The sequence below is a fragment of the Coregonus lavaretus genome (genome assembly GCF_964263955.1).
Source record: "Coregonus lavaretus genome assembly, chromosome: 3".
Taxonomy (NCBI): Eukaryota; Metazoa; Chordata; class Actinopteri; order Salmoniformes; family Salmonidae; genus Coregonus; species Coregonus lavaretus.
This window is the reverse complement of record NC_139990.1, coordinates 80,310,241-80,336,683: the sequence shown is the minus strand read 5'-3', so window position 1 is coordinate 80,336,683 and position 26,443 is coordinate 80,310,241.

Here is a 26,443-nt window from a genome sequence, read left to right as displayed (position 1 = left end):
AGAGTAGAATAATGCTGTGATGTAGAGCTGTAGAGAGGAGAGGAGAGAAACAAACTGTAGAGTAGAATGATGCTGTGGTGTAGAGCTGTAGAGAGGAGAGAAACACACTGTGGAGTAGAATGATGCTGTGGTGTAGAGCTGTAGAGAGGAGAGAAACACACTGTAGAGTAGAATGATGCTGTGGTGTAGAGCTGAGGAGAGGAGAGAAACACACTGTAGAGTACAATGATGCTGTGGTGTAGAGCTGTAGAGAGGAGAGAAACACACTGTAGAGTAGATGGATGCTGTGGTGTAGAGCTGTAGAGAGGAGAGGAGAGAAACACACTGTAGAGTAGAAGGATGCTGTGGTATAGAGCTGTAGAGAGGAGAGAAACACACTGTAGAGAAGAATGATACTGTGGTGTAGAGCTGTAGAGAGGAGAGAAACACACTATAGAGTTGAAGGATGCTGTGGTGTAGAGCTGTAGAGAGGAGAGGAGAGAAACACACTGTAGAGTAGATGGATGCTGTGGTATAGAGCTGTAGAGAGGAGAGAAACACACTGTAGAGTAGAATGATGCTGTGGTGTAGAGCTGTAGACAGTAGAGAAACACACTGTAGGGTAAAAGGATGATGTGGTGTAGAGCTGAGGAGAGGAGAGAAACACACTGTAGAGTACAATGATGCTGTGGTGTAGAGCTGTAGAGAGGAGAGAAACACACTGTAGAGTAGATGGATGCTGTGGTGTAGAGCTGTAGAGAGGAGAGGAGAGAAACACACTGTAGAGTAGAAGGATGCTGTGGTATAGAGCTGTAGAGAGGAGAGAAACACACTGTAGAGAAGAATGATACTGTGGTGTAGAGCTGTAGAGAGGAGAGAAACACACTGTAGAGTAGAAGGATGCTGTGGTATAGAGCTGTAGAGAGGAGAGAAACACACTGTAGAGAAGAATGATGCTGTGTTGTAGAGCTGTAGAGAGGAACACACTGTAGAGTAGAAGGATGCTGTGGTGTAGAGCTGTAGAGAGGAGAGGAGAGAATCGCTCTGTAGAGTAGAAGGATGCGGTGGTGTAGAGCTGTAGAGAGGAGAGAAACACACTGTAGAGTAGAAGGATGCTGTGGTGTAGAGCTGTAGAGAGGAGAGGAGAGAATCACTCTGTAGAGTACAATGATGCGGTGGTGTAGAGCTGTAGAGAGGAGAGAAACACACTGTAGTGTAGACGGATGCTGTGGTGTAGAGCTATAGAGAGGAGAGAAACACAATATAGAGAAGAATGATGCTGTGGTGTAGAGCTGTAGAGAGGAGAGAAACACACTGTAGAGTAGAAGGATGCTGTGGTGTAGAGCTTTAGTGAGGAGAGGAGAGAAACACACTGTAGAGTAGAAGGATGCTGTGGTGTAGAGCTGTAGAGAAGAGAGGAGAGAAACACACTGTAGAGTAGAAGGATGCTGTGGTGTAGAGCTGTAGAGGAGAGAAGAGAAACACATTGTAGTGTAGAATGATGCTGTGGTGTAGAGCTGTAGAGAGGAGAGGAGAGAAACACACTGTAGAGTAGAATGATGCTGTGGTGTAGAGCTGTAAAGGGGAGAGGAGAGAAACACACTGTAGAGTAGAAGGATGCTGTGGTGTAGAGCTGAAGAGAGGAGAGAAACACACTGTAGAGTATAATGATGCTGTGGTGTATAGCTGTAGAGAGGAGAGAAACACTGTAGAGTAGAATTATGCTGTGGTGTAGAGCTGTAGAGAGGAGAGAAACACACTGCAGAGTAGAAGGATGCTGTGGTGTAGAGCTCTAGAGAGGAGAGAAACACACTGTAGAGTAGACGGATGCTGTGGTGTAGAGCTATAGAGAGGAGAGAAACACAATATAGAGAAGAATGATGCTATGGTGTAGAGCTGTAGAGAGGAAAGAAACACACTGTAGAGTAGAAGGATGCTGTGGTGTAGAGCTTTAGTGAGGAGAGGTGAGAAACACACTGTAGAGTAGAAGGATGCTGTGGTGTAGAGCTGTAGAGAGGAGAGAAACACATTGTAGAGTAGAAGGATGCTGTGGTGTAGAGCTGTAGAGAAGAGAGGAGAGAAACACACTGTAGAGTAGAAGGATGCTGTGGTGTAGAGCTGTAGAGGCGAGAAAAGAAACACATTGTAGTGTAGAATGATGCTGTGGTGTAGAGCTGTAGAGAGGAGAGGAGAGAAACACACTGTAGAGTAGAATGATGCTGTGGTGTAGAGCTGTAAAGGGGAGAGGAGAGAAACACACTGTAGAGTAGAAGGATGCTGTGGTGTAGAGCTGTATAGAGGAGAGAAACACACTGTAGAGTATAATGATGCTGTGGTGTAGAGCTGTAGAGAGGAGAGAAACACACTGTAGAGTAGAAGGATGCTGTGGTGTTGAGCTGTAGAGAGGAGAGGAGAGAAACACACTGTAGAGTAGAATAATGCTGTGATGTAGAGCTGTAGAGAGGAGAGGAGAGAAACAAACTGTAGAGTAGAAGGATGCTGTGGTGTAGAGCTGTAGAGGAGAGAAGAGAAACATACTGAAGTGTAGAATGATGCTGTGGTGTAGAGCTGTAGAGAGGAGAGGAGAGAAACACACTGTAGAGTAGAAGGATGCTGTGGTGTAGAGCTGTATAGAGGAGAGAAATAAACTGTAGAGAAGAATGATGCTGGTGTGTAGAGCTGTAGAGAGGAGAGAAACATACTGTAGAGTAGACGGATGCTGGTGTGTAGAGCTGTAGAGAGGAGAGAAACATACTGTAGAGTAGACGGATGCTGTGGTGTAGAGCTGTAGAGAGGAGAGAAACACAATGTAGAGAAGAATGATACTGTGGTGTAGAGCTGTAGAGAGGAGAGAAACACAATGTAGAGAAGAATGATACTGTGGTGTAGAGCTGTAGAGAGGAGAGGAGAGAAACACACTGTAGAGTAGAAGGATGCTGTGGTGTAGAGCTGTGGAGGAGAGAAAAGAAACACACTGTAGTGTAGAATGATGCTGTGGTGTAGAGTTGTAGAGAGGAGAGGAGAGAAACACACTGTAGAGTAGAATGATGCTGTGGTGTAGAGCTGTAGAGAGGAGAGGAGAGAAACAAACTGTAGAGTAGAATGATGCTGTGGTGTAGAGCTGTAGAGAGGAGAGAAACACACTGTGGAGTAGAATGATGCTGTGGTGTAGAGCTGTAGAGAGGAGAGAAACACACTGTAGAGTAGAATGATGCTGTGGTGTAGAGCTGTAGAGAGGAGAGAAACACACTGTAGGGTAGAAGGATGATGTGGTGTAGAGCTGAGGAGAGGAGAGAAACACACTGTAGAGTACAAGGATGCTGTGGTGTAGAGCTGTAGAGAGGAGAGAAACACGCTGTAGAGTAGATGGATGCTGTGGTGTAGAGCTGTAGAGAGGAGAGGAGAGAAACACACTGTAGAGTAGAAGGATGCTGTGGTATAGAGCTGTAGAGAGGAGAGAAACACACTGTAGAGAAGAATGATACTGTGGTGTAGAGCTGTAGAGAGGAGAGAAACACACTATAGAGTAGAAGGATGCTGTGGTGTAGAGCTGTAGAGAGGAGAGGAGAGAAACACACTGTAGAGTAGATGGATGCTGTGGTATAGAGCTGTAGAGAGGAGAGAAACACACTGTAGAGTAGAATGATGCTGTGGTGTAGAGCTGTAGAGAGGAGAGAAACACACTGTAGGGTAGAAGGATGATGTGGTGTAGAGCTGAGGAGAGGAGAGAAACACACTGTAGAGTACAATGATGCTGTGGTGTAGAGCTGTAGAGAGGAGAGAAACACACTGTAGAGTAGATGGATACTGTGGTGTAGAGCTGTAGAGAGGAGAGGAGAGAAACACACTGTAGAGTAGAAGGATGCTGTGGTATAGAGCTGTAGAGAGGAGAGAAACACACTGTAGAGAAGAATGATACTGTGGTGTAGAGCTGTAGAGAGGAGAGAAACACACTGTAGAGTAGAAGGATGCTGTGGTGTAGAGCTGTAGAGAGGAGAGGAGAGAAACACACTGTAGAGTAGATGGATGCTGTGGTATAGAGCTGTAGAGAGGAGAGAAACACACTGTAGAGAAGAATGATGCTGTGTTGTAGAGCTGTAGAGAGGAACACACTGTAGAGTAGAAGGATGCTGTGGTGTAGAGCTGTGGAGAGGAGAGAATCGCTCTGTAGAGTAGAAGGATGCGGTGGTGTAGAGCTGTAGAGAGGAGAGAAACACACTGTAGAGTAGAAGGATGCTGTGGTGTAGAGCTGTAGAGAGGAGAGGAGAGAATCACTCTGTAGAGTACAATGATGCGGTGGTGTAGAGCTGTAGAGAGGAGAGAAACACACTGTAGTGTAGACGGATGCTGTGGTGTAGAGCTATAGAGAGGAGAGAAACACAATATAGAGAAGAATGATGCTGTGGTGTAGAGCTGTAGAGAGGAGAGAAACACACTGTAGAGTAGAAGGATGCTGTGGTGTAGAGCTTTAGTGAGGAGAGGAGAGAAACACACTGTAGAGTAGAAGGATGCTGTGGTGTAGAGCTGTAGAGAAGAGAGGAGAGAAACACACTGTAGAGTAGAAGGATGCTGTGGTGTAGAGCTGTAGAGGAGAGAAGAGAAACACATTGTAGTGTAGAATGATGCTGTAGTGTAGAGCTGTAAAGGGGAGAGGAGAGAAACACACTGTAGAGTAGAAGGATGCTGTGGTGTAGAGCTGAAGAGAGGAGAGAAACCCAATATAGAGAAGAATGATGCTGTGGTGTAGAGCTGTAGAGAGGAGAGGAGAGAAACACACTGTAGAGTACAATGATGCTGTGGTGTAGAGCTGTAGATAGGAGAGTAACACAATGTAGAGAATAATGATGCTGTGGTATAGAGCTGTAGAGAGGAGGGAAACACACTGTAGAGTACAATGATGCGGTGGTGTAGAGCTGTAGAGAGGAGAGAAACACACTGTAGTGTAGACGGATGCTGTGGTGTAGAGCTATAGAGAGGAGAGAAACCCAATATAGAGAAGAATGATGCTGTGGTGTAGAGCTGTAGAGAGGAGAGGAGAGAAACACACTGTAGAGTACAATGATGCTGTGGTGTAGAGCTGTAGATAGGAGAGTAACACAATGTAGAGAATAATGATGCTGTGGTATAGAGCTGTAGAGAGGAGAGAAACACACTGTAGAGTAGAAGGATGCTGTGGTGTGGAGCTTTAGAGAGGAGAGGAGAGAAACACACTGTAGAGTAGAAGGATGCTGTGGTGTAGAGCTGTAGAGAGGAGAGAAACACACTGTAGAGTGGAAGGATGCTGTGGTGTAGAGCTGTAGAGTGGAGAGGAGAGAAACACACAGTAGAGTAGAATGATGCTGTGGTGTAGAGCTGTAGAGAGGAGAGAAACACACTGTAGAGTAGAAGGATGCTGTGGTGTATAGGTGTAGAGAGGAGAGAAACACACTGTAGAGTAGAAGGATGCTGTGGTGTAGAGCTGTAGAGAGGAGAGGAGAGAATCACTCTGTAGAGTACAATGATGCGGTGGTGTAGAGCTGTAGAGAGGAGAGAAACACACTGTAGTGTAGACGGATGCTGTGGTGTAGAGCTTTAGTGAGGAGAGGAGAGAAACACACTGTAGAGTAGAAGGATGCTGTGGTGTAGAGCTGTAGAGAGGAGAGAAACACACTGTAGAGTAGAAGGATTCTGTGGTGTAGAGCTTTAGTGAGGAGAGGAGAGAAACACACTGTAGAGTAGAAGGATGCTGTGGTGTAGAGCTGTAGAGAGGAGAGAAACACACTGTAGAGTGGAAGGATGCTGTGGTGTAGAGCTGTAGAGAGGAGAGGAGAGAAACACACTGTAGAGTAGAAGGATGCTGTGGTGTAGAGCTGTAGAGAGGAGAGAAACACACTGTAGAGTGGAAGGATGCTGTGGTGTAGAGCTGTAGAGAGGAACACACTGTAGAGTAGAAGGATGCTGTGGTGTAGAGCTGTGGAGAGGAGAGAATCGCTCTGTAGAGTAGAAGGATGCGGTGGTGTAGAGCTGTAGAGAGGAGAGAAACACACTGTAGAGTAGAAGGATGCTGTGGTGTAGAGCTGTAGAGAGGAGAGGAGAGAATCACTCTGTAGAGTACAATGATGCGGTGGTGTAGAGCTGTAGAGAGGAGAGAAACACACTGTAGTGTAGACGGATGCTGTGGTGTAGAGCTATAGAGAGGAGAGAAACACAATATAGAGAAGAATGATGCTGTGGTGTAGAGCTGTAGAGAGGAGAGAAACACACTGTAGAGTAGAAGGATGCTGTGGTGTAGAGCTTTAGTGAGGAGAGGAGAGAAACACACTGTAGAGTAGAAGGATGCTGTGGTGTAGAGCTGTAGAGAAGAGAGGAGAGAAACACACTGTAGAGTAGAAGGATGCTGTGGTGTAGAGCTGTAGACGAGAGAAGAGAAACACATTGTAGTGTAGAATGATGCTGTAGTGTAGAGCTGTAAAGGGGAGAGGAGAGAAACACACTGTAGAGTAGAAGGATGCTGTGGTGTAGAGCTGAAGAGAGGAGAGAAACCCAATATAGAGAAGAATGATGCTGTGGTGTAGAGCTGTAGAGAGGAGAGGAGAGAAACACACTGTAGAGTACAATGATGCTGTGGTGTAGAGCTGTAGATAGGAGAGTAACACAATGTAGAGAATAATGATGCTGTGGTATAGAGCTGTAGAGAGGAGAGAAACACACTGTAGAGTACAATGATGCGGTGGTGTAGAGCTGTAGAGAGGAGAGAAACACACTGTAGTGTAGACGGATGCTGTGGTGTAGAGCTATAGAGAGGAGAGAAACCCAATATAGAGAAGAATGATGCTGTGGTGTAGAGCTGTAGAGAGGAGAGGAGAGAAACACACTGTAGAGTACAATGATGCTGTGGTGTAGAGCTGTAGATAGGAGAGTAACACAATGTAGAGAATAATGATGCTGTGGTATAGAGCTGTAGAGAGGAGAGAAACACACTGTAGAGTAGAAGGATGCTGTGGTGTGGAGCTTTAGAGAGGAGAGGAGAGAAACACACTGTAGAGTAGAAGGATGCTGTGGTGTAGAGCTGTAGAGAGGAGAGAAACACACTGTAGAGTGGAAGGATGCTGTGGTGTAGAGCTGTAGAGTGGATAGGAGAGAAACACACAGTAGAGTAGAATGATGCTGTGGTGTAGAGCTGTAGAGAGGAGAGAAACACACTGTAGAGTAGAAGGATGCTGTGGTGTATAGGTGTAGAGAGGAGAGAAACACACTGTAGAGTAGAAGGATGCTGTGGTGTAGAGCTGTAGAGAGGAGAGGAGAGAATCACTCTGTAGAGTACAATGATGCGGTGGTGTAGAGCTGTAGAGAGGAGAGAAACACACTGTAGTGTAGACGGATGCTGTGGTGTAGAGCTATAGAGAGGAGAGAAACCCAATATAGAGAAGAATGATGCTGTGGTGTAGAGCTGTAGAGAGGAGAGAAACACACTGTAGAGTAGAAGGATTCTGTGGTGTAGAGCTTTAGTGAGGAGAGGAGAGAAACACACTGTAGAGTAGAAGGATGCTGTGGTGTAGAGCTGTAGAGAAGAGAGGAGAGAAACACACTGTAGAGTAGAAGGATGCTGTGGTGTAGAGCTGTAGAGGAGAGAAGAGAAACACATTGTAGTGTAGAATGATGCTGTGGTATAGAGCTGTAGAGAGGAGAGGAGAGAAACACACTGTAGAGTAGAATGATGCTGTAGTGTAGAGCTGTAAAGGGGAGAGGAGAGAAACACACTGTAGAGTCGAAGGATGCTGTGGTGTAGAGCTGTAGAGAGGAGAGAAACACACTGTAGAGTAGAAGGATTCTGTGGTGTAGAGCTTTAGTGAGGAGAGGAGAGAAACACACTGTAGAGTAGAAGGATGCTGTGGTGTAGAGCTGTAGAGAGGAGAGAAACACACTGTAGAGTGGAAGGATGCTGTGGTGTAGAGCTGTAGAGAGGAGAGGAGAGAAACACACTGTAGAGTAGAAGGATGCTGTGGTGTAGAGCTGTAGAGAGGAGAGAAACACACTGTAGAGTGGAAGGATGCTGTGGTGTAGAGCTGTAGAGAGGAACACACTGTAGAGTAGAAGGATGCTGTGGTGTAGAGCTGTGGAGAGGAGAGAATCGCTCTGTAGAGTAGAAGGATGCGGTGGTGTAGAGCTGTAGAGAGGAGAGAAACACACTGTAGAGTAGAAGGATGCTGTGGTGTAGAGCTGTAGAGAGGAGAGGAGAGAATCACTCTGTAGAGTACAATGATGCGGTGGTGTAGAGCTGTAGAGAGGAGAGAAACACACTGTAGTGTAGACGGATGCTGTGGTGTAGAGCTATAGAGAGGAGAGAAACACAATATAGAGAAGAATGATGCTGTGGTGTAGAGCTGTAGAGAGGAGAGAAACACACTGTAGAGTAGAAGGATGCTGTGGTGTAGAGCTTTAGTGAGGAGAGGAGAGAAACACACTGTAGAGTAGAAGGATGCTGTGGTGTAGAGCTGTAGAGAAGAGAGGAGAGAAACACACTGTAGAGTAGAAGGATGCTGTGGTGTAGAGCTGTAGACGAGAGAAGAGAAACACATTGTAGTGTAGAATGATGCTGTAGTGTAGAGCTGTAAAGGGGAGAGGAGAGAAACACACTGTAGAGTAGAAGGATGCTGTGGTGTAGAGCTGAAGAGAGGAGAGAAACCCAATATAGAGAAGAATGATGCTGTGGTGTAGAGCTGTAGAGAGGAGAGGAGAGAAACACACTGTAGAGTACAATGATGCTGTGGTGTAGAGCTGTAGATAGGAGAGTAACACAATGTAGAGAATAATGATGCTGTGGTATAGAGCTGTAGAGAGGAGAGAAACACACTGTAGAGTACAATGATGCGGTGGTGTAGAGCTGTAGAGAGGAGAGAAACACACTGTAGTGTAGACGGATGCTGTGGTGTAGAGCTATAGAGAGGAGAGAAACCCAATATAGAGAAGAATGATGCTGTGGTGTAGAGCTGTAGAGAGGAGAGGAGAGAAACACACTGTAGAGTACAATGATGCTGTGGTGTAGAGCTGTAGATAGGAGAGTAACACAATGTAGAGAATAATGATGCTGTGGTATAGAGCTGTAGAGAGGAGAGAAACACACTGTAGAGTAGAAGGATGCTGTGGTGTGGAGCTTTAGAGAGGAGAGGAGAGAAACACACTGTAGAGTAGAAGGATGCTGTGGTGTAGAGCTGTAGAGAGGAGAGAAACACACTGTAGAGTGGAAGGATGCTGTGGTGTAGAGCTGTAGAGTGGATAGGAGAGAAACACACAGTAGAGTAGAATGATGCTGTGGTGTAGAGCTGTAGAGAGGAGAGAAACACACTGTAGAGTAGAAGGATGCTGTGGTGTATAGGTGTAGAGAGGAGAGAAACACACTGTAGAGTAGAAGGATGCTGTGGTGTAGAGCTGTAGAGAGGAGAGGAGAGAATCACTCTGTAGAGTACAATGATGCGGTGGTGTAGAGCTGTAGAGAGGAGAGAAACACACTGTAGTGTAGACGGATGCTGTGGTGTAGAGCTATAGAGAGGAGAGAAACCCAATATAGAGAAGAATGATGCTGTGGTGTAGAGCTGTAGAGAGGAGAGAAACACACTGTAGAGTAGAAGGATTCTGTGGTGTAGAGCTTTAGTGAGGAGAGGAGAGAAACACACTGTAGAGTAGAAGGATGCTGTGGTGTAGAGCTGTAGAGAAGAGAGGAGAGAAACACACTGTAGAGTAGAAGGATGCTGTGGTGTAGAGCTGTAGAGGAGAGAAGAGAAACACATTGTAGTGTAGAATGATGCTGTGGTATAGAGCTGTAGAGAGGAGAGGAGAGAAACACACTGTAGAGTAGAATGATGCTGTAGTGTAGAGCTGTAAAGGGGAGAGGAGAGAAACACACTGTAGAGTCGAAGGATGATGTGGTGTAGAGCTGAAGAGAGGAGAGAAACACACTGTAGAGTATAATGATGCTGTGGTGTATAGCTGTAGAGAGGAGAGAAACACTGTAGAGTAGAATTATGCTGTGGTGTAGAGCTGTAGAGAGGAGAGAAACACACTGTAGAGTAGAAGGATGCTGTGGTGTAGAGCTCTAGAGAGGAGAGAAACACACTGTAGAGTAGACGGATGCTGTGGTGTAGAGCTATAGAGAGGAGAGAAACACAATATAGAGAAGAATGATGCTGTGGTGTAGAGCTGTAGAGAGGAAAGAAACACACTGTAGAGTAGAAGGATGCTGTGGTGTAGAGCTTTAGTGAGGAGAGGTGAGAAACACACTGTAGAGTAGAAGGATGCTGTGGTGTAGAGCTGTAGAGAGGAGAGAAACACACTGTAGAGTAGAAGGATGCTGTGGTGTAGAGCTGTAGAGAAGAGAGGAGAGAAACACACTGTAGAGTAGAAGGATGCTGTGGTGTAGAGCTGTAGAGGAGAGAAAAGAAACACATTGTAGTGTAGAATGATGCTGTGGTGTAGAGCTGTAGAGAGGAGAGGAGAGAAACACACTGTAGAGTAGAATGATGCTGTGGTGTAGAGCTGTAAAGGGGAGAGGAGAGAAACACACTGTAGAGTAGAAGGATGCTGTGGTGTAGAGCTGTAGAGAGGAGAGAAACACACTGTAGAGTATAATGATGCTGTGTTGTAGAGCTGTAGAGAGGAGAGGAGAGAAACACACTGTAGAGTACAATGATGCTGTGGTGTAGAGCTGTAGATAGGAGAGTAACACAATGTAGAGAATAATGATGCTGTGGTATAGAGCTGTAGAGAGGAGAGAAACACACTGTAGAGTAGAAGGATGCTGTGGTGTGGAGCTTTAGAGAGGAGAGGAGAGAAACACACTGTAGAGTAGAAGGATGCTGTGGTGTAGAGCTGTAGAGAGGAGAGAAACACACTGTAGAGTGGAAGGATGCTGTGGTGTAGAGCTGTAGAGTGGAGAGGAGAGAAACACACAGTAGAGTAGAATGATGCTGTGGTGTAGAGCTGTAGAGAGGAGAGAAACACACTGTAGAGTAGAAGGATGCTGTGGTGTAGAGGTGTAGAGAGGAGAGAAACACACTGTAGAGTAGAATGATGCTGTGGTGTAGAGCTGTAGAGAGGAGAGAAACACACTGTAGAGTAGAAGGATGCTGTGGTGTAGAGCTGTAGAGAGGAGAGAAACACACTGTAGAGTAGACGGATGCTGTGGTGTAGAGCTATAGAGAGGAGAGAAACACAATATAGAGAAGAATGATGCTGTGGTGTAGAGCTGTAGAGAGGAGAGAAACACACTGTAGAGTAGAAGGATGATGTGGTGTAGAGCTTTAGTGAGGAGAGGAGAGAAACACACTGTAGAGTAGGATGATGCTGTGGTGTAGAGCTGTAGAGGAGAGAAGAGAAACACACTGTAGTGTAGAATGATGCTGTGGTGTAGAGCTGTAGAGAGGAGAGGAGAGAAACACACTGTAGAGTAGAATGATGCTGTGGTGTAGAGCTGTAAAGGGGAGAAGAGAGAAAAACACTGTAGAGTAGAATGATGCTGTGGTGTAGAGCTGTAGAGAGAAGAGAAACACACTGTACAGTAGAATGATGCTGTGGTGTAGAGCTATAGAGAGGAGAGGAGAGAAACAAACTGTAGAGTAGAATGATGCTGTGGTGTAGAGCTGTAGAGAGGAGAGAAACAAACTGTGGAGTAGAATGATGCTGTGGTGTAGAGCTGTAGAGAGGAGAGAAACACACTGTAGAGTAGAATGATGCTGTGGTGTAGAGCTGTAGAGAGGAGAGGAGAGAAACACACTGTAGAGTAGAAGGATGCTGTGGTGTAGAGCTGTAGAGAGGAGAGAAACACACTGTAGAGTAGAAGGATGCTGTGGTGTAGAGGTGTAGAGAGGAGAGAAACACACTGTAGAGTAGAATGATGCTGTGGTGTAGAGCTGTAGAGAGGAGAGAAACACACTGTAGAGTAGAAGGATGCTGTGGTGTAGAGCTGTAGAGAGGAGAGAAACACACTGTAGAGTAGACGGATGCTGTGGTGTAGAGCTATAGAGAGGAGAGAAACACAATATAGAGAAGAATGATGCTGTGGTGTAGAGCTGTAGAGAGGAGAGAAACACACTGTAGAGTAGAAGGATGATGTGGTGTAGAGCTTTAGTGAGGAGAGGAGAGAAACACACTGTAGAGTAGGATGATGCTGTGGTGTAGAGCTGTAGAGGAGAGAAGAGAAACACACTGTAGTGTAGAATGATGCTGTGGTGTAGAGCTGTAGAGAGGAGAGGAGAGAAACACACTGTAGAGTAGAATGATGCTGTGGTGTAGAGCTGTAAAGGGGAGAAGAGAGAAAAACACTGTAGAGTAGAATGATGCTGTGGTGTAGAGCTGTAGAGAGAAGAGAAACACACTGTACAGTAGAATGATGCTGTGGTGTAGAGCTATAGAGAGGAGAGGAGAGAAACAAACTGTAGAGTAGAATGATGCTGTGGTGTAGAGCTGTAGAGAGGAGAGAAACAAACTGTGGAGTAGAATGATGCTGTGGTGTAGAGCTGTAGAGAGGAGAGAAACACACTGTAGAGTAGAATGATGCTGTGGTGTAGAGCTGTAGAGAGGAGAGGAGAGAAACACACTGTAGAGTAGAAGGATGCTGTGGTGTAGAGCTGTAGAGAGGAGAGGAGAGAAACACACTGTAGAGTAGAATGATGCTGTGGTGTAGAGCTGTAGAGAGGAGAGAAACACACTGTAGAGTAGAAGGATGCTGTGGTGTAGAGCTGTAGAGAGGAGAGGATAGAAACACACAGTAGAGTAGAAGGATGCTGTGGTGTAGAGCTGTAGAGAGGAGAGGAGAGAAACAAACTGTAGAGTAGAAGGATGCTGTGGTGTAGAGCTGTAGAGAGGAGAGAAACACACTGTAGAGTAGAAGGATGCTGTGGTGTAGAGCTTTAGTGAGGAGAGGAGAGAAACACACTGTAGAGTAGAAGGATGCTGTGGTGTAGAGCTGTAGAGAGGAGAGGAGAGAAACACACTGTAGAGTAGAATGATGCTGTGGTGTAGAGCTGTAAAGGGGAGAAGAGAGAAAAACACTGTAGAGTAGAATGATGCTGTGGTGTAGAGCTGTAGAGAGAAGAGAAACACACTGTACAGTAGAATGATGCTGTGGTGTAGAGCTATAGAGAGGAGAGGAGAGAAACAAACTGTAGAGTAGAATGATGCTGTGGTGTAGAGCTGTAGAGAGGAGAGAAACAAACTGTGGAGTAGAATGATGCTGTGGTGTAGAGCTGTAGAGAGGAGAGAAACACACTGTAGAGTAGAATGATGCTGTGGTGTAGAGCTGTAGAGAGGAGAGGAGAGAAACACACTGTAGAGTAGAAGGATGCTGTGGTGTAGAGCTGTAGAGAGGAGAGGAGAGAAACACACTGTAGAGTAGAATGATGCTGTGGTGTAGAGCTGTAGAGAGGAGAGAAACACACTGTAGAGTAGAAGGATGCTGTGGTGTAGAGCTGTAGAGAGGAGAGGATAGAAACACACAGTAGAGTAGAAGGATGCTGTGGTGTAGAGCTGTAGAGAGGAGAGGAGAGAAACAAACTGTAGAGTAGAAGGATGCTGTGGTGTAGAGCTGTAGAGAGGAGAGAAACACACTGTAGAGTAGAAGGATGCTGTGGTGTAGAGCTTTAGTGAGGAGAGGAGAGAAACACACTGTAGAGTAGAAGGATGCTGTGGTGTAGAGCTGTAGAGAAGAGAGGAGAGAAACACACTGTAGAGTAGAAGGATGCTGTGGTGTAGAGCTGTAGAGGAGAGAAGAGAAACACATTGTAGTGTAGAATGATGCTGTGGTGTAGAGCTGTAGAGAAGAGAGGAGAGAAACACACTGTAGAGTAGAATGATGCTGTGGTGTAGAGCTGTAGAGAGGAGAGGAGAGAAACACACTGTAGAGTAGAATGATGCTGTGGTGTAGAGCTGTAGAGAGGAGAGAAACACACTGTAGAGTAGAAGGATGCTGTGGTGTAGAGCTGTAGAGAGGAGAGGATAGAAACACACAGTAGAGTAGAAGGATGCTGTGGTGTAGAGCTGTAGAGAGGAGAGGAGAGAAACAAACTGTAGAGTAGAAGGATGCTGTGGTGTAGAGCTGTAGAGAGGAGAGAAACACACTGTAGAGTAGAAGGATGCTGTGGTGTAGAGCTTTAGTGAGGAGAGGAGAGAAACACACTGTAGAGTAGAAGGATGCTGTGGTGTAGAGCTGTAGAGAAGAGAGGAGAGAAACACACTGTAGAGTAGAAGGATGCTGTGGTGTAGAGCTGTAGAGGAGAGAAGAGAAACACATTGTAGTGTAGAATGATGCTGTGGTGTAGAGCTGTAGAGAGGAGAGGAGAGAAACACACTGTAGAGTAGAATGATGCTGTGGTGTAGAGCTGTAAAGGGGAGAGGAGAGAAACACACTGTAGAGTAGAAGGATGCTGTGGTGTAGAGCTGAAGAGAGGAGAGAAACACACTGTAGAGTATAATGATGCTGTGGTGTATAGCTGTAGAGAGGAGAGAAACACTGTAGAGTAGAATTATGCTGTGGTGTAGAGCTGTAGAGAGGAGAGAAACACACTGTAGAGTAGAAGGATGCTGTGGTGTAGAGCTCTAGAGAGGAGAGAAACACACTGTAGAGTAGACGGATGCTGTGGTGTAGAGCTATAGAGAGGAGAGAAACACAATATAGAGAAGAATGATGCTGTGGTGTAGAGCTGTAGAGAGGAAAGAAACACACTGTAGAGTAGAAGGATGCTGTGGTGTAGAGCTTTAGTGAGGAGAGGTGAGAAACACACTGTAGAGTAGAAGGATGCTGTGGTGTAGAGCTGTAGAGAGGAGAGAAACACACTGTAGAGTAGAAGGATGCTGTGGTGTAGAGCTGTAGAGAAGAGAGGAGAGAAACACACTGTAGAGTAGAAGGATGCTGTGGTGTAGAGCTGTAGAGGAGAGAAAAGAAACACATTGTAGTGTAGAATGATGCTGTGGTGTAGAGCTGTAGAGAGGAGAGGAGAGAAACACACTGTAGAGTAGAATGACGCTGTGGTGTAGAGCTCTAAAGGGGAGAGGAGAGAAACACACTGTAGAGTAGAAGGATGCTGTGGTGTAGAGCTGTAGAGAGGAGAGAAACACACTGTAGAGTATAATGATGCTGTGGTGTAGAGCTGTAGAGAGGAGAGGAGAGAAACACACTGTAGAGTACAATGATGCTGTGGTGTAGAGCTGTAGATAGGAGAGTAACACAATGTAGAGAATAATGATGCTGTGGTATAGAGCTGTAGAGAGGAGAGAAACACACTGTAGAGTAGAAGGATGCTGTGGTGTGGAGCTTTAGAGAGGAGAGGAGAGAAACACACTGTAGAGTAGAAGGATTCTGTGGTGTAGAGCTGTAGAGAGGAGAGAAACACACTGTAGAGTGGAAGGATGCTGTGGTGTAGAGCTGTAGAGTGGAGAGGAGAGAAACACACAGTAGAGTAGAATGATGCTGTGGTGTAGAGCTGTAGAGAGGAGAGAAACACACTGTAGAGTAGAAGGATGCTGTGGTGTAGAGGTGTAGAGAGGAGAGAAACACACTGTAGAGTATAATGATGCTGTGGTGTAGAGCTGTAGAGAGGAGAGAAACACACTGTAGAGTAGAAGGATGCTGTGGTGTAGAGCTGAAGAGAGGAGAGAAACACACTGTAGAGTAGACGGATGCTGTGGTGTAGAGCTATAGAGAGGAGAGAAACACAATATAGAGAAGAATGATGCTGTGGTGTAGAGCTGTAAAGGGGAGAAGAGAGAAAAACACTGTAGAGTAGAATGATGCTGTGGTGTAGAGCTGTAGAGAGAAGAGAAACACACTGTACAGTAGAATGATGCTGTGGTGTAGAGCTACAGAGAGGAGAGGAGAGAAACAAACTTTAGAGTAGAATGATGCTGTGGTGTAGAGCTGTAGAGAGGAGAGAAACAAACTGTGGAGTAGAATGATGCTGTGGTGTAGAGCTGTAGAGAGGAGAGAAACACACTGTAGAGTAGAATGATGCTGTGGTGTAGAGCTGTAGAGAGGAGAGGAGAGAAACACACTGTAGAGTAGAAGGATGCTGTGGTGTAGAGCTGTAGAGAGGAGAGGAGAGAAACACACTGTAGAGTAGAATGATGCTGTGGTGTAGAGCTGTAGAGAGGAGAGAAACACACTGTAGAGTAGAAGGATGCTGTGGTGTAGAGCTGTAGAGAGGAGAGGATAGAAACACACTGTAGAGTAGAAGGATGCTGTGGTGTAGAGCTGTAGAGGAGAGAAGAGAAAAACACTGTAGTGTAGAATGACGCTGTGGTGTAGAGCTGTAGAGAGGAGAGGAGAGAAACACACTGTAGAGTAGAATGATGCTGTGGTGTAGAGCTGTAGAGAGGAGAGGATAGAAACACACTGTAGAGTAGAAGGATGCTGTGGTGTAGAGCTGTAGAGAGGAGAGGAGAGAAACAAACTGTAGAGTAGAAGGATGCTGTGGTGTAGAGCTGTAGAGGAGAGAAGAGAAAAACACTGTAGTGTAGAATGACGCTGTGGTGTAGAGCTGTAGAGAGGAGAGGAGAGAAACACACTGTAGAGTAGAAGGATGCTGTGGTGTAGAGCTGTAGAGAGGAGAGGAGAGAAACAAACTGTAGAGTAGAAGGATGCTGTGGTGTAGAGCTGTAGAGAGGAGAGAAACACACTGTAGAGTAGAATGATGCTGTGGTGTAGAGCTGTAGAGAGGAGAGGAGAGAAACACACTGTAGAGTAGAATGATGCTGTGGTGTAGAGCTGTAGAGAGGAGAGAAACACACTGTAGAGTAGAATGATGCTGTGGTGTAGAGCTGTAGAGAGGAGAGGAGAGAAACACACTGTAGAGTAGAATGATGCTGTGATGTAGAGCTGTAGAGAGGAGAGAAACACACTGTAGAGTAGAAGGATGCTGTGGTATAGAGCTGTAGAGAGGAGAGAAACACACTGTAGAGTAGAATGATGCTGTGGTGTAGAGCTGTAGAGTGGAGAGGAGAGAAACACACTGTAGAGTAGAATGATGCTGTGGTGTAGAGCTGTAGAGGGGAGAGGAGAGAAACATACTGTAGAGTAGAATGATGCTGTGGTGTAGAGCTGTAGAGAGGAGAGAAACAAACTGTAGAGTAGAATGATGCTGTGGTGTAGAGCTGTAGAGAGGAGAGAAACACACTGTAGAGTAGAAGGATGCTGTGGTGTTGAGCTGTAGAGTGGAGAGAAACACACTGTAGAGTAGAATGATGCTGTGGTGTAGAGCTGTAGAGAGGAGAGAAACTCAATGTAGAGAAGAATGATACTGTGGTGTAGAGCTGTAGAGAGGAGAGGAGAGAAACACACTGTAGAGTAGAAGGATGCTGTGGTGTAGAGCTGTAGAGGAGAGAAAAGAAAAACACTGTAGTGTAGAATGATGCTGTGGTGTAGAGCTGTAGAGAGGAGACGAGAGAAACACACTGTAGAGTAGCATGATGCTGTGGTGTAGAGCTGTAGAGAGGAGAGGTGAGAAACAAACTGTAGAGTAGAATGATGCTGTGGTGTAGAGCTGTAGAGAGGAGAGAAACACATTGTAGGGTAGAAGGATGCTGTGGTGTAGAGCTGTAGAGAGGAGAGGAGAGAAACACACTGTAGAGTACAATGATACTGTGGTGTAGAGCTGTAGAGAGGAGAGAAACACACTGTAGAGTAGAAGGATGCTGTGGTGTAGAGCTGTAGAGAGGAGAGGAGAGAAACACACTGTAGAGTAGATGGATGCTGTGGTATAGAGCTGTAGAGAGGAGAGAAACACACTGTAGAGAAGAATGATACTGTGGTGTAGAGCTGTAGAGAGGAGAGAAACACACTGTAGAGAAGAATGATGCTGTGTTGTAGAGCTGTAGAGAGGAGAGAAACAAACTGTAGAGTAGAATGATGCTGTGGTGTAGAGCTGTAAAGGGGAGAGGAGAGAAACACGCTGTAGAGTAGAAGGATGCTGTGGTGTAGAGCTGTAGAGAGGAGAGAAACACACTGTAGAGTAGAATGATGCTGTGGTGTAGAGCTGTAGAGAGGAGAGAAACACACTGTAGAGTAGAAGGATGCTGTGGTGTTGAGCTGTAGAGAGGAGAGAAACACACTGTAGAGTAGAATGATGCTGTGGTGTAGAGCTGTAGAGAGGAGAGAAACACACTGTAGAGTAGACGGATGCTGTGGTGTAGAGCTGTAGAGAGGAGAGAAACACAATGTAGAGAAGAATGATGCTATGGTGTAGAGCTGTAGAGAGGAGAGAAACACACTGTGGAGTAGAATGATGCTGTGGTGTAGAGCTGTAGAGAGGAGAGAAACACACTGTAGAGTACAATGATGCTGTGGTGTAGAGCTGTAGAGAGGAGAGAAACACACTGTAGAGTAGATGGATGCTGTGGTGTAGAGCTGTAGAGAGGAGAGGAGAGAAACACACTGTAGAGTAGAAGGATGCTGTGGTATAGAGCTGTAGAGAGGAGAGAAACACACTGTAGAGTAGAAGGATGCTGTGGTGTAGAGCTGTAGAGAAGAGAGGAGAGAAACACATTGTAGAGTAGAAGGATGCTGTGGTGTGGAGCTGTAGAGAGGAGAGAAACACAATGTATAGAAGAATGATGCTGTGGTGTACAGCTGTAGAGAGGAGAGAAACACAATGTAGAAAAGAATGATGCTGTGGTGTAGAGCTGTAGAGAGGAGAGAAACACACTGTAGAGTAGACGGATGCTGTGGTGTATAGCTGTAGAGAGGAGAGGAGAGAAACACTCTCTAGAGTAGAATGATGCTGTGGTGTAGAGCTGTAGAGAGGAGTGAAACAAACTGTAGAGTAGAAGGATGCTGTGGTGTAGAGCTGTATAGAGGAGAGGAGAGTATCACTCTGTAGAGTACAATGATGCGGTGGTGTAGAACTCTAGAGAGGAGAGAAACACACTGTAGAGTAGACGGATGCTGTGGTGTAGAGCTATAGAGAGGAGAGAAACACAATATAGAGAAGAATGATGCTGTGGTGTAGAGCTGTAGAGAGGAGAGAAACACACTGTAGAGTAGACAGATGCTGTGGTGTAGAGCTATAGAGAGGAGAGAAACACAATATAGAGAAGAATGATGCTGTGGTGTAGAGCTGTAGAGAGGAGTGAAACACACTGTAGAGTAGAAGGATGCTGTGGTGTAGAGCTTTAGTGAGGAGAGGAGAGAAACACAATGTAGAGTAGAAGGATCCTTTGGTGTAGAGCTGTAGAGAGGAGAGAAACAGAATGTAGAGGTGAAGGATGCTGTGGTGTAGAGCTGTAGAGAAGAGAGAAACACACTGTAGGGTAGAAGGATGCTGTGGTGTAGAGCTGTAGAGAGGAGAGGAGAGAATCACTCTGTAGAGTAGAAGGATGCGGTGGTGTAGAGCTGTAGAGAGGAGAGAAACACACTGTGGAGTAGAAGGATGCTGTGGTGTAGAGCTGTAGAGAGGAGAGGAGAGAATCACTCTGTAGAGTACAATGATGCAGTGGTGTAGAGCTATAGAGAGGAGAGAAACACACTGTAGAGTAGACAGATGCTGTGGTGTAGAGCTATAGAGAGGAGAGAAACACAATATAGAGAAGAATGATGCTGTGGTGTAGAGCTTTAGTGAGGAGAGGAGAGAAGCACAATGTAGAGTAGAAGGATGCTGTGGTGAAGAGCTGTAGAGAGGAGAGAAACACACTGTAGAGTAGAAGGATGCTGTGGTGTAGAGCTGTAGAGAAGAGAGGAGAGAAACACACTGTAGAGTAGAAGGATGCTGTGGTGTAGAGCTGTAGAGTGGAGAGAAACACACTGTATAGTAGAATGATGCTGTGGTGTAGATCTGTAGAGAGGAGAGGAGAGAAACAAACTGTAGAGTAGAATGATGCTGTGGTGTAGAGCTGTAGAGAGGAGAGAAACACACTGTAGAGTAGAAGGATGCTGTGGTGTGGAGCTTTAGAGAGGAGAGGAGAGAAACACACTGTAGAGTAGAAGGATGCTGTGGTGTTGAGCTGTAGAGAGGAGAGAAACACATTGTAGAGTAGAAGGATTCTGTGGTGTATAGCTGTAGAGAGGAGAGGAGAGAAACACTCTCTAGAGTAGAATGATGCTGTGGTGTAGAGCTGTAGAGAGGAGAGAAACACAATGTATAGAAGAATGATGCTGTGGTGTACAGCTGTAGAGAGGAGAGAAACACAATGTAGAAAAGAATGATGCTGTGGTGTAGAGCTGTAGAGAGGAGAGAAACACACTGTAGAGTAGACGGATGCTGTGGTGTATAGCTGTAGAGAGGAGAGGAGAGAAACACTCTCTAGAGTAGAATGATGCTGTGGTGTAGAGCTGTAGAGAGGAGTGAAACAAACTGTAGAGTAGAAGGATGCTGTGGTGTAGAGCTGTATAGAGGAGAGGAGAGTATCACTCTGTAGAGTACAATGATGCGGTGGTGTAGAACTCTAGAGAGGAGAGAAACACACTGTAGAGTAGACGGATGCTGTGGTGTAGAGCTATAGAGAGGAGAGAAACACAATATAGAGAAGAATGATGCTGTGGTGTAGAGCTGTAGAGAGGAGAGAAACACACTGTAGAGTAGACAGATGCTGTGGTGTAGAGCTATAGAGAGGAGAGAAACACAATATAGAGAAGAATGATGCTGTGGTGTAGAGCTGTAGAGAGGAGAGAAACACACTGTAGAGTAGAAGGATGCTGTGGTGTAGAGCTTTAGTGAGGAGAGGAGAGAAACACAATGTAGAGTAGAAGGATCCTTTGGTGTAGAGCTGTAGAGAGGAGAGAAACAGAATGTAGAGGTGAAGGATGCTGTGGTGTAGAGCTGTAGAGAAGAGAGAAACACACTGTAGGGTAGAAGGATGCTGTGGTGTAGAGCTGTAGAGAGGAGAGGAGAGAAACACACTGTAGAGTACAATGATGCTGTGGTGTAGAGCTATAGAGAGGAAAGAAACACACTGTAGAGTAGATGCATGCTGTGGTGTAGAGCTGTAGAGAGGAGAGGAGAGAAACACACTGTAGAGTAGAAGGATGCTGTGGTATAGAGCTGTAGAGAGGAGAGAAACACACTGTAGAGAAGAATGATACTGTGGTGTAGAGCTGTAGAGAGGAGAGAAACACACTGTAGAGTAGAATGATGCTGTGGTGGAGAGCTGTAGAGAGGAGAGAAACACACTGTGGAGTAGAATGATGCTGTGGTGTAGAGCTGTAGAGAGGAGAGAAACACACTGTAGGGTAGAAGGATGCTGTGGTGTAGAGCTGTAGAGAGGAGAGGAGAGAAACACACTGTAGAGTACAATGATGCTGTGGTGTAGAGCTGTAGAGAGGAGAGAAACACACTGTAGAGTAGATGGATGCTGTGGTGTAGAGCTGTAGAGAGGAGAGGAGAGAAACACACTGTAGAGTAGAAGGATGCTGTGGTATAGAGCTGTAGAGAGGAGAGAAACACACTGTAGAGTAGAAGGATGCTGTGGTGTAGAGCTGTAGAGAAGAGAGGAGAGAAACACATTGTAGAGTAGAAGGATGCTGTGGTGTGGAGCTTTAGAGAGGAGAGGAGAGAAACACACTGTAGAGTAGAAGGATGCTGTGGTGTTGAGCTGTAGAGAGGAGAGAAACACATTGTAGAGTAGAAGGATTCTGTGGTGTATAGCTGTAGAGAGGAGAGGAGAGAAACACTCTCTAGAGTAGAATGATGCTGTGGTGTAGAGCTGTAAAGAGGAGAGAAACACAATGTATAGAAGAATGATGCTGTGGTGTACAGCTGTAGAGAGGAGAGAAACACAATGTAGAAAAGAATGATGCTGTGGTGTAGAGCTGTAGAGAGGAGAGAAACACACTGTAGAGTAGACGGATGCTGTGGTGTATAGCTGTAGAGAGGAGAGGAGAGAAACACTCTCTAGAGTAGAATGATGCTGTGGTGTAGAGCTGTAGAGAGGAGTGAAACAAACTGTAGAGTAGAAGGATGCTGTGGTGTAGAGCTGTATAGAGGAGAGGAGAGTATCACTCTGTAGAGTACAATGATGCGGTGGTGTAGAACTCTAGAGAGGAGAGAAACACACTGTAGAGTAGACGGATGCTGTGGTGTAGAGCTATAGAGAGGAGAGAAACACAATATAGAGAAGAATGATGCTGTGGTGTAGAGCTGTAGAGAGGAGAGAAACACACTGTAGAGTAGACGGATGCTGTGGTGTAGAGCTATAGAGAGGAGAGAAACACAATATAGAGAAGAATGATGCTGTGGTGTAGAGCTGTAGAGAGGAGAGAAACACACTGTAGAGTAGAAGGATGCTGTGGTGTAGAGCTTTAGTGAGGAGAGGAGAGAAACACAATGTAGAGTAGAAGGATCCTTTGGTGTAGAGCTGTAGAGAGGAGAGAAACAGAATGTAGAGTAGAAGGATGCTGTGGTGTAGAGCTGTAGAGAAGAGAGAAACACACTGTAGGGTAGAAGGATGCTGTGGTGTAGAGCTGTAGAGAGGAGAGGAGAGAAACACACTGTAGAGTACAATGATGCTGTGGTGTAGAGCTATATAGAGGAAAGAAACACACTGTAGAGTAGATGCATGCTGTGGTGTAGAGCTGTAGAGAGGAAAGGAGAGAAACACACTGTAGAGTAGAAGGATGCTGTGGTGTAGAGCTGTAGAGAGGAGAGGAGAGAAACACACTGTAGAGTACAATGATGCTGTGGTGTAGAGCTATAGAGAGGAAAGAAACACACTGTAGAGTAGATGCATGCTGTGGTGTAGAGCTGTAGAGAGGAGAGAAACACACTGTAGAGAAGAATGATTCTGTGTTGTAGGGCTGTAGAGAGGAACACACTGTAGAGTAGAAGGATGCTGTGGTGTAGAACTGTAGAGAGGAGAGGAGAGAATCACTCTGTAGAGAAGAATGATGCGGTGGTGTAGAGCTGTAGAGAGGAGAGAAACACACTGTAGATTAGAAGGATGCTGTGGTGTAGAGCTTTAGTGAGGAGAGGAGAGAAACACAATGTAGAGTAGAAGGGTGCTGTGGTGTAGAGCTGTAGAGAGGAGAGAAACACACTGTAGAGTAGAATGATGCTGTGGTGTAGAGCTTTAGTGAGGAGAGGAGAGAAACACAATGTAGAGTAGAAGGGTGCTGTGGTGTAGAGCTGTAGAGAGGAGAGAAACACACTGTACAGTAGAAGGATGCTGTGGTGTAGAGCTGTAGATAGGAGAGTAACACAATGTAGAGAAGAATGATGCTGTGGTGTATAGCTGTAGAGAGGAGAGGAGAGAAACACTCTCTAGAGTAGAATGATGCTGTGGTGTAGAGCTGTAGAGAGGAGAGAAACACAATGTATAGAAGAATGATGCTGTGGTGTAGAGCTGTAGAGAGGAGAGAAACACAATGTAGAAAAGAATGATGCTGTGGTGTAGAGCTGTAGAGAGGAGAGAAACACACTGTAGAGTAGACGGATGCTGTGGTGTATAGCTGTAGAGAGGAGAGGAGAGAAACACACTGTAGAGTACAATGATGCTGTGGTGTAGAGCTGTAGAGAGGAGAGGAGAGAAACACACTGTAGAGTACAATGATGCTGTGGTGTAGAGCTATAGAGAGGAAAGAAACACACTGTAGAGTAGATGCATGCTGTGGTGTAGAGCTGTAGAGAGGAGAGGAGAGAAACACACTGTAGAGTAGAAGGATGCTGTGGTATAGAGCTGTAGAGAGGAGAGAAACACACTGTAGAGAAGAATGATACTGTGGTGTAGAGCTGTAGAGAGGAGAGAAACACACTGTAGAGTAGAATGATGCTGTGGTGGAGAGCTGTAGAGAGGAGAGAAACACACTGTGGAGTAGAATGATGCTGTGGTGTAGAGCTGTAGAGAGGAGAGAAACACACTGTAGGGTAGAAGGATGCTGTGGTGTAGAGCTGTAGAGAGGAGAGGAGAGAAACACACTGTAGAGTACAATGATGCTGTGGTGTAGAGCTGTAGAGAGGAGAGAAACACACTGTAGAGTAGATGGATGCTGTGGTGTAGAGCTGTAGAGAGGAGAGGAGAGAAACACACTGTAGAGTAGAAGGATGCTGTGGTATAGAGCTGTAGAGAGGAGAGAAACACACTGTAGAGTAGAAGGATGCTGTGGTGTAGAGCTGTAGAGAAGAGAGGAGAGAAACACATTGTAGAGTAGAAGGATGCTGTGGTGTGGAGCTTTAGAGAGGAGAGGAGAGAAACACACTGTAGAGTAGAAGGATGCTGTGGTGTTGAGCTGTAGAGAGGAGAGAAACACATTGTAGAGTAGAAGGATTCTGTGGTGTATAGCTGTAGAGAGGAGAGGAGAGAAACACTCTCTAGAGTAGAATGATGCTGTGGTGTAGAGCTGTAAAGAGGAGAGAAACACAATGTATAGAAGAATGATGCTGTGGTGTACAGCTGTAGAGAGGAGAGAAACACAATGTAGAAAAGAATGATGCTGTGGTGTAGAGCTGTAGAGAGGAGAGAAACACACTGTAGAGTAGACGGATGCTGTGGTGTATAGCTGTAGAGAGGAGAGGAGAGAAACACTCTCTAGAGTAGAATGATGCTGTGGTGTAGAGCTGTAGAGAGGAGTGAAACAAACTGTAGAGTAGAAGGATGCTGTGGTGTAGAGCTGTATAGAGGAGAGGAGAGTATCACTCTGTAGAGTACAATGATGCGGTGGTGTAGAACTCTAGAGAGGAGAGAAACACACTGTAGAGTAGACGGATGCTGTGGTGTAGAGCTATAGAGAGGAGAGAAACACAATATAGAGAAGAATGATGCTGTGGTGTAGAGCTGTAGAGAGGAGAGAAACACACTGTAGAGTAGACGGATGCTGTGGTGTAGAGCTATAGAGAGGAGAGAAACACAATATAGAGAAGAATGATGCTGTGGTGTAGAGCTGTAGAGAGGAGAGAAACACACTGTAGAGTAGAAGGATGCTGTGGTGTAGAGCTTTAGTGAGGAGAGGAGAGAAACACAATGTAGAGTAGAAGGATCCTTTGGTGTAGAGCTGTAGAGAGGAGAGAAACAGAATGTAGAGTAGAAGGATGCTGTGGTGTAGAGCTGTAGAGAAGAGAGAAACACACTGTAGGGTAGAAGGATGCTGTGGTGTAGAGCTGTAGAGAGGAGAGGAGAGAAACACACTGTAGAGTACAATGATGCTGTGGTGTAGAGCTATATAGAGGAAAGAAACACACTGTAGAGTAGATGCATGCTGTGGTGTAGAGCTGTAGAGAGGAAAGGAGAGAAACACACTGTAGAGTAGAAGGATGCTGTGGTGTAGAGCTGTAGAGAGGAGAGGAGAGAAACACACTGTAGAGTACAATGATGCTGTGGTGTAGAGCTATAGAGAGGAAAGAAACACACTGTAGAGTAGATGCATGCTGTGGTGTAGAGCTGTAGAGAGGAGAGAAACACACTGTAGAGAAGAATGATGCTGTGGTGTATAGCTGTAGAGAGGAGAGGAGAGAAACACACTGTAGAGTACAATGATGCTGTGGTGTAGAGCTGTAGAGAGGAGAGGAGAGAAACACACTGTAGAGTACAATGATGCTGTGGTGTAGAGCTATAGAGAGGAAAGAAACACACTGTAGAGTAGATGCATGCTGTGGTGTAGAGCTGTAGAGAGGAGAGGAGAGAAACACACTGTAGAGTAGAAGGATGCTGTGGTATAGAGCTGTAGAGAGGAGAGAAACACACTGTAGAGAAGAATGATACTGTGGTGTAGAGCTGTAGAGAGGAGAGAAACACACTGTAGAGTAGAATGATGCTGTGGTGGAGAGCTGTAGAGAGGAGAGAAACACACTGTGGAGTAGAATGATGCTGTGGTGTAGAGCTGTAGAGAGGAGAGAAACACACTGTAGGGTAGAAGGATGCTGTGGTGTAGAGCTGTAGAGAGGAGAGGAGAGAAACACACTGTAGAGTACAATGATGCTGTGGTGTAGAGCTGTAGAGAGGAGAGAAACACACTGTAGAGTAGATGGATGCTGTGGTGTAGAGCTGTAGAGAGGAGAGGAGAGAAACACACTGTAGAGTAGAAGGATGCTGTGGTATAGAGCTGTAGAGAGGAGAGAAACACACTGTAGAGTAGAAGGATGCTGTGGTGTAGAGCTGTAGAGAAGAGAGGAGAGAAACACATTGTAGAGTAGAAGGATGCTGTGGTGTGGAGCTTTAGAGAGGAGAGGAGAGAAACACACTGTAGAGTAGAAGGATGCTGTGGTGTTGAGCTGTAGAGAGGAGAGAAACACATTGTAGAGTAGAAGGATTCTGTGGTGTATAGCTGTAGAGAGGAGAGGAGAGAAACACTCTCTAGAGTAGAATGATGCTGTGGTGTAGAGCTGTAAAGAGGAGAGAAACACAATGTATAGAAGAATGATGCTGTGGTGTACAGCTGTAGAGAGGAGAGAAACACAATGTAGAAAAGAATGATGCTGTGGTGTAGAGCTGTAGAGAGGAGAGAAACACACTGTAGAGTAGACGGATGCTGTGGTGTATAGCTGTAGAGAGGAGAGGAGAGAAACACTCTCTAGAGTAG